Here is a 12,243-nt window from a genome sequence, read left to right on the forward strand (position 1 = left end):
AGTTTGTATGATATTCTACAAATTAGCGCCCAACAAATTACTTTATGTAGATAACATAAAGTTACAGAATTTCTGTAAAGTTATGGTTAAGTTTAAGCAAGTTAATGTGGTTAGGGTTAGAAAAAGAAACATGGTTGGGTGTCTTCAGGTTTAGGTTAGTAAAGTTACTTTGACTAGCTTTAGGAAAGGACACATGGTGAGGACCAGACATAGGGGAAAGTCACACATGTGCAAGTCACAAGCAAGTTTCAAGTCTTTACCTTCAAGTCTCAAGCAAGTCCCAAGTTAGTTGTGGTGAGAATCAAGCAAGTCAAGTGCCTGCTCTAAGTCAAGCAAGTCTAGTCGAGTCATATGAAATTCTGATTATCTCGGGTAGTTTATCTACATATAAATTAGTTCATTTTTTGAGAGTTCTGATTGCAGTTCATAGTGTTTTTATTTTAGGATGCATTGTAGAATAGAATAGTCATATGACATTGTCTCACATGCCAGACAAGTTGACGTCTGGCCGGACTGTCTCTTTTCAGTAGGGTCTGGTTCCAAGAAAGTACTCACTTAAAAGACATTGGTCATGAAAATTTAAGATTAATTCACAACTTCTCATGTCATAGTTTTCCTACTTACATGAACTGTTTATTGTTGATTTCAAAACTCTTCAAGTTTAATGATTTTAGTATGCCACTAAATGACAATTTTCAGTCAATCTTGACTCTTATGGGACATTCATATCCTTTTAACAATATGGCAAAGATGCTAGCTAGTGTGGATAGCTATTCTCAAACCAAACAAACTACTTATTTATATCATTTAACAAACATTATTAACATACATTACACATGTTAATGAGTGGTTGTTGAGGCGGGCAGTGACAGAGCTGTGTGTGTGTGTGTCTGTGTGTGTCTGTGTGTGTAGACAGTTGATTCAGCAGCTGATGATGTGGGCAACCTATTTTTGGACCTGGTACTCTTCACTTATTTGCTCAAACTCTTCACAAATTCTTTCCCCTGTATGGGAACCTTTGAAGCGGTTGCATGCAAGCAACTGGGATTTCAACTGTAGCATGTCATCTTCCAAGTGGATCCAGTGTGCTGTGACTCCAAGCAAGCCTCTCAACTTGCAATCTGACCATATCATATGTCTACAGTCACTGAGACTTGTATTTAAAAAAGAAAAAAAATAAATAAATGACTTGGAAGTCTTGTCTGACTGTGTCTGTGTATGCTATCTAAAGTACATTGCATTTGTAAAAAACTACACTTGATAGCACTGTCACTCATTTGTGAGCCATGGGGTCGCATTATCACCCCGCCATGGCTGAACACACGTTCAACAGGTGCACTTGATGCAGGGATTGCCATAGTCCTCACCGCCACCTTGAACAAAGAGGGGAGGGTGTGCCTGTTCATGGCCCAAAATGGAAGGCAGCTCTGTCCATCACAAATGTCCAGATAGTGGCTCAGCTGCATTTGGGGACTGGAACTTGACTTTTTCCTCTGCTTTTTGTGGTATGCTGAGAACAGCCCAGGTTCACCTTCTGGCTCTTCCATTGTTGGATGGTCATTCTCATCAGTGGTTGGGGTGGTCTGACATGCCTCTTTGAGAATCAAGTCTGATAAACACAAGCAAAAACAGGAGTCACCAAATGCACTGTGGTGTTGAACACTTTCAGTCAGGATTTAGAGTGCATCATAGCACTGAGACAGCTCTAGTTAAAATTACAAATGACCTTCTGATTGCTTCAGACAAAGGACTCGTCTCTGTACTTGTTTTATTAGATCTTAGTGCGGCGTTTGACACAATTGACCATCAAATTCTGCTGCAGAGACTGGATCACTTAATTGGCTTAAAAGTTTCAGCACTAAGCTGGTTTAAATCTTATTTATCTGATCGTTTTCAATTTGTTGACGTTCGCAATGAACCATCCTTACGTACTAAAGTTTGTTTTGGAGTTCCGCAAGGTTCTGTGCTCGGACCAATCCTGTTTACTCTATATATGCTTCCGTTAGGTAACATCATTAGAAATCACTCTATAAATTTCCATTGTTATGCGGATGATACTCAGTTGTATTTATCAATGAAGCCAGAAGAAAGCAATCAATTAACTAAACTCCATAACTGCCTTAAAGACATAAAAACCTGGATGAGCACCAATTTCCTGATGTTAAATTCAGACAAAACTGAAGTTATTGTTCTTGGCCCCAAACAACTCAGAGACTCTTTATCTGATGACATAGTTTCTCTAGATGGCATTGCTCTGGCCCCTGCCACTACCGTAAGAAACCTCGGAGTAACATTTGATCAAGATTTGTCTTTTAATTCTCATTTAAAGCAAACCTCACGGACTGCATTTTTTCATCTGCGTAATATTGCGAAAATTAGGCCTATCCTGACCCGAAAAGATGCAGAAAAATTGGTCCACGCTTTTGTTACCTCAAGGCTGGATTACTGTAACTCTCTATTATCAGGTAGCTCTAGTAAGTCCTTCAAAACTCTCCAGCTAATTCAGAATGCAGCAGCACGTGTACTAACAGGAACTAAGAAACGCGATCATATCTCTCCTGTTTTAGCTTCTCTGCACTGGCTCCCTGTAAAATCCAGAATTGAATTTAAAATCCTACTGTTAACTTATAAAGCTCTAAATGGTCAAGCTCCAACATATCTTAGAGAGCTCATAGTGCCATATTATCCCACCAGATCACTGCGCTCTGAGAACGCAGGGTTACTCGTGGTCCCTAAAGTCTCCAAAAGTAGATCAGGAGCCAGAGCCTTTAGCTATCAGGCTCCTCTCCTGTGGAATCATCTTCCTGTTACGGTCCGGGAGGCAGACACCGTCTCCACATTTAAGACTAGACTTAAGACTTTCCTCTTTGATAAAGCTTATAGTTAGGGCTGGCTCAGGCTTGTCCTGTACCAGCCCTTAGTTAGGCTGACTTAGGCCTAGTCTGCCGGAGGACCCCTCTATAATACACCGGGCCCCTTCTCTCCTTCTCTCTCTCTCTCTCTCTCTCTCTCTCTCTCTCTCTCTCTCTCTCTCTCTCGTATCCTATTACTGCATCTTGCTAACCCGGCCATTCTGGATGTCACTAACTCGGCTTCTTCTCCGGAGCCTTTGTGCTCCACTGTCTCTCAGATTAACTCATATCACAGCGGTGCCTGGACAGCGTGACGTGTGTGGTTGTGCTGCTGCCGTGGTCCTGCCAGATGCCTCCTGCTGCTGCTGCCATCATTAGTCATTAGTCATACTTCTTCTGTTATTATACACATATGATTATTGTCACACATGTATACTGCCAGGTATTAATACATACTTTCAACATATTGTACTGCAGTAACCAGAACTATAACTATAATATTATTACTTCCATTAATGTTGTTGTAAGATACTGTCATTACCTGCATATCTCTCTCTCGCTCTCTCTCTCTCCCTCTCTCTCTCTCTCCCTGTGTCATATGGATTACTGTTAATTTATCATGTTGATCTGTTCTGTACGACATCTATTGCACGTCTGTCCGTCCTGGAAGAGGGATCCCTCCTCAGTTGCTCTTCCTGAGGTTTCTACCGTTTTTTTTCCCCCGTTAAAGGGGTTTTTTTAAGGGAGTTTTTCCTTATCCGCTGTGAGGGTCTTAAGGACAGAGGGATGTCGTATGCTGTAAAGCCCTGTGAGGCAAATTGTGATTTGTGATATTGGGCTTTATAAATAAAATTGAAATTGAATTGATACCAACAGTCATAATACATAAATGGGTTATCAGCAACCATGTCATTACGATCTATATCAACATACTGAAAATGTCTTTTTAGCCTATTTCTTCTATGTTCTGACATTAAATAGGATTACTGCCAAAAAATATAACACACCTTTTATCATCACAGACAGATCCTTCTTGATGTTTTCGGAGGCCAACACATCATGGGTCAGCCACATGTTGCCAAATGCAGGATCCAGCACAGCAGCTTTGGGTATAGAGGGTTTGAGAAGGGTAAGGTTGCTCCATCATCAATCTGTATCTCTGCCATCCCCACATTGACAAAGATTCCTCTGAATCTTCTTTGCAGTGATCTTTATAGGCTACGGAATAAGCCACCTAAGCAGCGCACCTTCTCTTTCTGATTTTCCAGGTGGTGATTGAGAGAAAGGATACAAGGTACCACAGCACTTATGGTCACAACCTTTTCTCTTTGTGTGAGGTCTGTGGCCTCTCCAAAAGGCTGAAGAACATCAACTAGCTCCCTAATCTGATTCCACTCTCTAGCTGTGAATACTGTCTCTTTGTGTCCTGCATCTTCAAGAACTGTACACAGTGTCAGGTGGTCACAGTTGAGCACTGCTTTCAGTTGTCTCAATGTGGAATTCCAACATGTGGGAACAGAGGCAAGGATTCCACGTTGTCCAAACTCCTTCTCAAATCTCTCCTTGAAAGAGGTGCTTTTGTGGAGCAAGGAGCTCAACCTGGATGCTTTCATGAGAGCTGCACTGACTAATTTAGTCTCTTTAAGGCCATCTCCTATAACCAGTTGTAGAGTGTGTGCAAAACACTGAAGTCTTGTCTGGGTTTTTGCTCTCAAGGAATTGTCAACCCACTCTTGCTCTTCTACTGTCAGGTCCTTCCACAGGTCAAAATCATCAAGGTCATTATCTTCATCACCCTCTCCTGGAAAACATGTAGTGAACGCTTTTGTCATGTTTGTGGCACTGTCACAGATGATGTGGGTGCAACCTTTTTTTTTGGACCTGGTACTCTTCGCATATTTGCTCAAACTCTCTACAAATTCTTTCCCCTGTATGGGAACCTTTAAAGCAGTTGCATGCAAGCAACTGGGATTTCAACTGTAGCATGTCATCTTCCAAGTGGATCCAGTGTGCTGTGACTCCAAGAAAGCCTCTCAACTTGCGATCTGACCATATGTCAAACTGTCATCTGCCAATGCCAGATCATTTTTCAGCTTTGTTTGCCTGTGTGCCACCAGACTGTCAAGCTTTGAAGTAATTGTTCTTCGACTCACTGGAGAATACTTGCTGTCCACTACTGTCAAAAAGTGATTAAAGTTGGGATGTTCAATGATGGACAATGGCATGTTGTATTGTATAATGAGGTCTGACAGTATTGAGTTTGTGATGGCTTTCTGCTGAGGGTGGTTGGAGGTGTACAGTGGCACAGTCCTCGATTCGATGAATTGAGAGATTGGAGGCTGGTGAGCATCAACCACTTTGATATGGAGGTACTCTTCATATCTGTCAACAGGAAACAGAAGCGAGAGAGAAAAATATTTAGCCCACATGATCTTCATTGCATACATAATCATTTCAAACATAGGTTTATTAAATTTGATTAATATTAACCCTGGTACTGCAAACAATATAGATTAGCTAGGACTCAATCAGTAACGTGGAGTCATATGAAATTTGCCATTTCACATACTGAAGTTCAATTCTATGAATAATTGGCTGTTTTACAAACCACTCAAATGTTCATACATGAAAACAAAATGTGCTAACATAATCAACATAGGGATGTCTCTGGGTGAAGACTGAAGTCACATCCATGGCATCTTTCCATAATTATCCTGAACTATCTTGCAAATGCATCCAAGCACAGACACACAAACACACACACACACACACACACACACACTCATGTTCTAGCCTCTGACTCCTGTTTCTCTTTAAACAGTGATTGAAACATATTAGCAAAGAATAGATCCCGATCTCCACTGTGAAACTCTTCCTAGTAATGGCAGCCTGAGTTCGTCTGCTGTGGTGCAGTAGAACATGACGGCTCCCAGTAGTCCACTTTGTAATCGCGTCAATATTTCTGAGACATTAGCTAAACCATACAGCTTTCAAAAGGGTAGCGAGGGTATTTCAAACAGCTAGCAAAGTAACATGCTCATAGTAGAGCTACTGACAGCTGAGTCAGAATGACAATGGTAGCTAACGTTAGACTACTCTGCCACGGGAAATGCACCGACTGCAACGCAGACCAATGTGCATATCTCAGTCACCCGAACAGACACACCCCCTCAGTAACTTGTGGAAGTACAATAATTTATAAAGGGAAATTGTTATTCAAATCAAATCAACTTTATTTATATGGCACTTTTCATACAACAGTAACACAAAGTGCCTCACAGAGGTTAAAAACAACAAAGATCCAAAACAGAAAACAAAAAGAAAAGAGAAAACCCAACCCTCCCACCCAACAAAAAGTTATTTAGCTCATAAAATTGAGTTAGTAGCTAGGTAAGAATGATCTAAAACAGAGACATAAAATGCATCAAAACTAAAACCTATAGGCTAACTAAAATAACAAAAGATAAAGGTTAAATGAGATAAGAACGTAACAAGAGGAAGGGTAAGAATATAAAAAATAAATAAAAATAGATAATAGATGGATAAATCGGTTATAAGAGGAATTTAAAATAGATATATAAAGAGATCAGTTAAAAGCCTGATTAAAAAGATGAGTCTTGAGCCTCTTTTTAAAAACATCAACAGTCTCGGCAGCTCTGAGGTTCTCCGGCAGGCTGTTCCACAATCGGGGGCCATAATAATTAAATGCCGCCTGTGTTTTAGTCCTAACTTGTGGTATGTTTAAAAGGCCGGTGCCAGAGGACCTCAGGGTCCGCGAGGGTTGATATGGTAAAAGCAGGTCAGATAAATAAGAAGGCCCAAGACCGTTAAGACATTTAAAAAATAATAAAAGAACCTTAAAATCGATCCTGAAGCGCACAGGGAGCCAATGCAGCAATTTTAAAACTGGTGTAATGTGCTCCCGCCCTCTGGTCCTCGTCAGCACTCGTGCAGCTGAATTCTGTAATAATTGCATATCTGAGATACTCTTTTTGGGAAGACCAGAGAGCAGGGCATTACAATAATATAACCTACAGGAGATAAAAGCATGCATCAGCACCTCCGTGCTGGCCTGAGAGAGAAACTATCCTATTCTATCCATTACTGACGTTGTCTGGCGATAGCCATACTAATCCTGTCTGGACAGCCTATCAGGGCTTTTCCGATTAGCTAGTAACGTTAACGTTAGCTAGCTAGTCTAACGATAGCTACTAGTTATTTTCGTGTCAACATATTTTGACATCCCCCTAGTTAGCTAAGTGAAAATGTTAGTTGGCACTTGGCAGCATGTGATAAATGGTCACAGTTTGTCACAACGTTCCACTGTGACATTTCCATTTTTCATAATCAATCTGAGGTAAAGAGTCTAGCATAACATTAATGTTAGCTAGCTAACGTAGCCAATAAGTTAACGTTAGCTATAAAGACATAACGTTACCTCTTCTTGTGAGTTTCGCGGATAAAGTTGGAAGTTGTCGTTGTGGTGTCCCTTATTTTGGCTCCACAGATTCTTCTTGGACTCGTCCACAATATAATCTTTAAACCCAAATTTTCTTTGGAGCCTCACTGGCTGCATCATTAGCTGGCAGTGTCTTGTGCATTTGGCTCTGGTCTGATTTGCGGCGTCCTACCAGGTTGCCAGGTTCACGCGTTTTGCAATCACCCAATCATTTTTCTAACACATAAAGTTTCAACTAGAATATCGAGAATAATGTGATTAATATTGAATTAAAGCCAAGTCCTTTTGAGTCATCTGCCTCAAGTCAAAGTCAAGTCTCGAATCATGAATACAAAGTCAAAGTCGAGTCTTTTATAATCCTTAGTCAAGCAAGTCTCAAGTCATCATATTTGCGACTCGAGTCAAGTCATGTGACTTGAGTCCCCCATCTCTGGTGAGGTGACTCAAAGTTAATGCAGAGTTCACAAGTATCTCTTGTGAAAATTCATGGGGGAGAGTCCACATTTTTGTGACCCATCCACCACCCCAACCTGCCTCCTTACAAGACCACTTGTGACTGCTTCCTTGTTTACTCTCAACAGTACATTGGTCAGATGATGTAGCCACTCAAAATAAGTGTGACATGTACAAATTTTGGTGCGTTACTTTTCATAGGCAAACATATGAACAGTTTATGAGAACAGCCTGCAAATTACTAGTTATAACCAAACTTACTTATCAAACTTATTTATGTATTTATATAACCACAATGAATTGACTAATTTAAATATGTATGATGCAACACACTTGCTTTAAATCCAATAACACCAAAATGTAGGTATTTATTAACAGGATGCTAGAATAAAAGATTTTATCAAAAGGACAATAACAATAATAATTAGTATACAATGTCACAGTATCAAATTTATATAAACAAATGTATTGGCCCAAAGTTTAAACTCCCATTCAGTTCAACAAATGAATAAATGTGTAGCTTCCAATAAAACCTTGTTGTCAATTCCAATGTATAAAACCAATTGTATATATACCAGTAAAATTCAATGAAAATGTGGGCCCACACTCACACACACTCACACACACTCACACACAATGTAGCTCAGTCCGCGTGTACCGTTGCAGGCCTGCTATGTTGCTTGGGCACGTTGGGGCCTTAAAACTGTGGTTGCCACTTCACCTGTTTCAGATACAAGCATCAAACAAAAGCATGTGCACAATTTGGGGGGTGAGTACTCACATATCCCAGGGAAACGTAGAGTGGCGAAGAGAGGCAGAGATGGAGGGTGGAGAATGGGACAACGCTCAGCGCGAGTGCAGGAGAATGTGAGGGACACAGGGCGCGAAGAACCATCACAGTCCAAGGCACAGCAGCGGGACAGGAAACCAGTCTCTAGTCGTCCACTGGAGAGTTTTCCTGATCTCTCAAACTTGACCTTGACTGTCCGACTCCTGAATCAACAGGACAGTCTGAGCTACAACGGCCCAACACCATTTCGATTCGAACTAGAAAGAACCTGTCACTCAACTTATGTTACCAAGCAACACACAGTTAGCTAATGTCATTCTAGCTAAGCTAACTGCTAGCCGCGATTAGCTACAATATTCGTTTGACACTACAACGGACAGTTATAGTTCACAAGGAACATGTAGTTACCTCTGACAGATCCAATAAGTACATCCAATGGAATAACTGACCGTTGATCCCGATATCCATGTACATACAACTCACAGTAGGCTACAGAAATCAGCTTTCCTCAGCCGTGTCCTCAAGCATTCTGATGTTTTACCTCACGCGACCTAACGTCTTCGGTCTTAGTCCCGCCCCTTTACCTTAGAGCAGATTTAGGTTGGCTAAATATTACAGGCGTACCCAATAACAATCCAAGAAAAGAATGAATGACATTTTGCATCAAACAAGGTAGGCTGTAAGTCTAGCAACAAGTGTACCATGTAAACATCAAGTAAACCATGCTCATATATGAACTCAGAGCTTGTAACTTGTACATATTAACACATATTTATTCATTGTAAAACATCATGAAATGAACTGTAGTTTATTTATTATATGTAATGTAATGTAATGTAACGTGATCTTATTTATTTAACTTATTTATCTATCAGCTATTTATGAACTGATTATCAATAGTTCATAATATCCACTGGGCTACATAGTCTATGGTCACAACCACTTTGAAATGACTTGTTTCACTCTTGCAGTCGATCCAATTGGTCCAATAACTTTAAAAAAAATAGTCAGATAACACCAAGTTCAGAAGAGTTGCACGATTAAATCAATTTATCCCCATTCAAATTACCAGAGGGCTAAATCAGAAGTTAGCTGCTCAGCAGGTGAAGCGAGCTGCTTGGAAAGTCGCCTGATGTATGGGCCCCACAATGCAGATGAGTCAGGTAATTTAACGGTGTCCCACTTCCAACGCTTTATTCAGTTCTCTTTATACATCCACAGTGTCAGTGTACTCGGCCAATAAATTTGTTTCTGATAACTTTTAAAATGCTCAGTGACTAATGTTAAGTCACTGTGTTAGGACTTGGTCTTGTCATTCTGAATGTGTGATGTTTCGTGTAGAGTGAGGTGAAAGTGGACTAGAGTATATCCAGGCGTGGCTCTGTGACTGCTGACCTTGGAGCTCATTTTTCACTGGTATCAGCAGAGAGAGATCTGCAGCAAAAGTCCGCAGCTGATAGAGACTTTCCCGTCGGCTCTCTGCATTTAATTAGATTAAGATTCACTGCGCTTCCCCTTTTCACCTCTCTTAACCAGCTGTCTGTGGAAGACAGTGGATAAATGGCCGGCGGCTGAAAAGTGACTGGAACAGTCCGGCTCAGAAAAAGAGGCATAATGCGCTCTGTCTGTCCCCTTGATCTATGGAGCTCTCTGCTTTAGCTCAGCCCAGACAGAACGGAGATCTCTGCTGAATACCAGCCATTTTGAAGATCAATACAGCCTTGGACAGTGAACAGGGAAAGTTCATTAAGCATGCAAAGACATGTCATGATGAAGACATCTGAGAACAAATGCCTGTATTGATTTCTGCGGGGGAGAGACAAGGATTTGAGGGCGGCCCTTAGGGAATTTGCGTGTACACAACATTTGGGTTTTGGCTTTCTTTAGCAGCTGGAACTCAAACTGCTGAACAAGTGAGTGTCCTTTAATTAACTTCTAAAGTAAAAACAGCAGCGTCCACCATATGAAGTCATTTAAGATATATGATGTTTACACTGATTGCAATATTCTCGATGTCTGTGCATTACATATTTCCACTAAGTTCAGCCACAGATAGCTTGTAGCGTGGGGAACTTTTGGATCTCCACCAGAATTTTAAGCAAGTTGTGTGGGCTTGAACAATGTTTGGATGCGCAACATGCATTCAGATTGAGTCACAGGGGGTCTGACAGTTTAAAGCTGCCCTAATCAATATTTTTCCAGGAACAATGCATCAAATGATTGATGTGAAAGGTGTTGCTTATAATGACTAACCTACAATTAGATACAGAGCTAAAAGAGAGGGAGATGTACATCCATCAGGTGGAAATAAACATGCCGCTATATGAATGCTGATTTTGCTCTTTGTTTACTGGTTTGTTTCAGCAGGCAAGCTGTTTGTTAACACGTTAATTACGACTATTTAATACAATCTGGTTTCACAGACATACATGAAAAGACCACAACCTCTTAACACCGCATAATGTGTTGATGGCACATATTGTGTTAAAATTACATGCAGGCTCCACAGAAACACCGCCAATGGAAATTCAATTAGGATCCTTTGTCATGGTGGACACACAAATTTCCTGGTTCACACACTGGGCAGTGGTTAATCTTATGACTCCACAGGTACTGTAACAGTCCATTCTTATTCTCATGGTGTCAAATATTGCAGCTTTGTCACACCCCTTTGCATGTGATATCTATGCCAAAGTCTGAGACACACCAGGCTTTCAACGAACTCCAACGTAAACCCATCTGACAGCAACAGCTGTGTTGGATGAGAGGGACGGGAGCTGGATGGCTAAAACAAAACTGGACTTGAAATCAGCAGCCCGCAGTTTGTATCCCGTGTGAAACTAAAAGTCAGTGTTGCTTTAATATAGTATTATGCAAGTAATATAGCGTGACATAATTACATCACATTACATAACCAATGTACTTATTTAAAGCCAAAATGTGATCTTTTTTCTAAACCTAACCAAGTAGTTTTAATTCCTAAATGTAACCACGACCATTTCATTACATTTTCCATGTCTTACCATGTGTTTCAGCTGTGAGTCACATAGAGATGCTAAAGAGTGCGTCCAGACAAGCTAACTAGCTAACAAACAACATAAACAAATAACAGATGCTAACTACATACCCATAGCTGTCAAGTCTCCCGTTTTGGCCAGGAATTAGTATTTTCCCGTAAATCTCCCGTATTGTAATATAATTTTTTAAAAAAAAAAACAACATTCCTCTGCCTCTCCAAGCTGAACTCTGTCACTAGCCTCGTGAGAACTGCCACCTGCAGTAGCCTGGGTGGCAGTTGTCGTGAGGTTAGTGTCAACAGCAGGTCTGGTTGACAAGTGGTTATTTTAGATTTCCTGTACACCCAGGGGCGGTTTTTGCTATGGGCAATGTGTGTGACCGCCCAGGGCCCAATCTCTTCACAACATGTGAAACACTGCTTTCACATGTTTTTTTTGTTTTGCTTTTTTTGGAGGGCACACGAGCGCTATAAAATGTTACACAGTATGTAAATAGGTTCTCCTCTTTGGAGTGAGATTGTTTACCTCGTCTTCAGAAGACATTTTGAAGGACTAGTGTTAGTGTCAATACAACAAAAACACGATTGGAGAAAAGTACTGAAGCATTGGTTTGTATTGGAAATTATGTAACCCTACTGGCATATCCTTTTATTTATCTGTTTGATTTTAGTA

Source organism: Epinephelus fuscoguttatus, linkage group LG22 (assembly GCF_011397635.1).
Source record: "Epinephelus fuscoguttatus linkage group LG22, E.fuscoguttatus.final_Chr_v1".
NCBI classification, from domain to species: Eukaryota; Metazoa; Chordata; class Actinopteri; order Perciformes; family Serranidae; genus Epinephelus; species Epinephelus fuscoguttatus.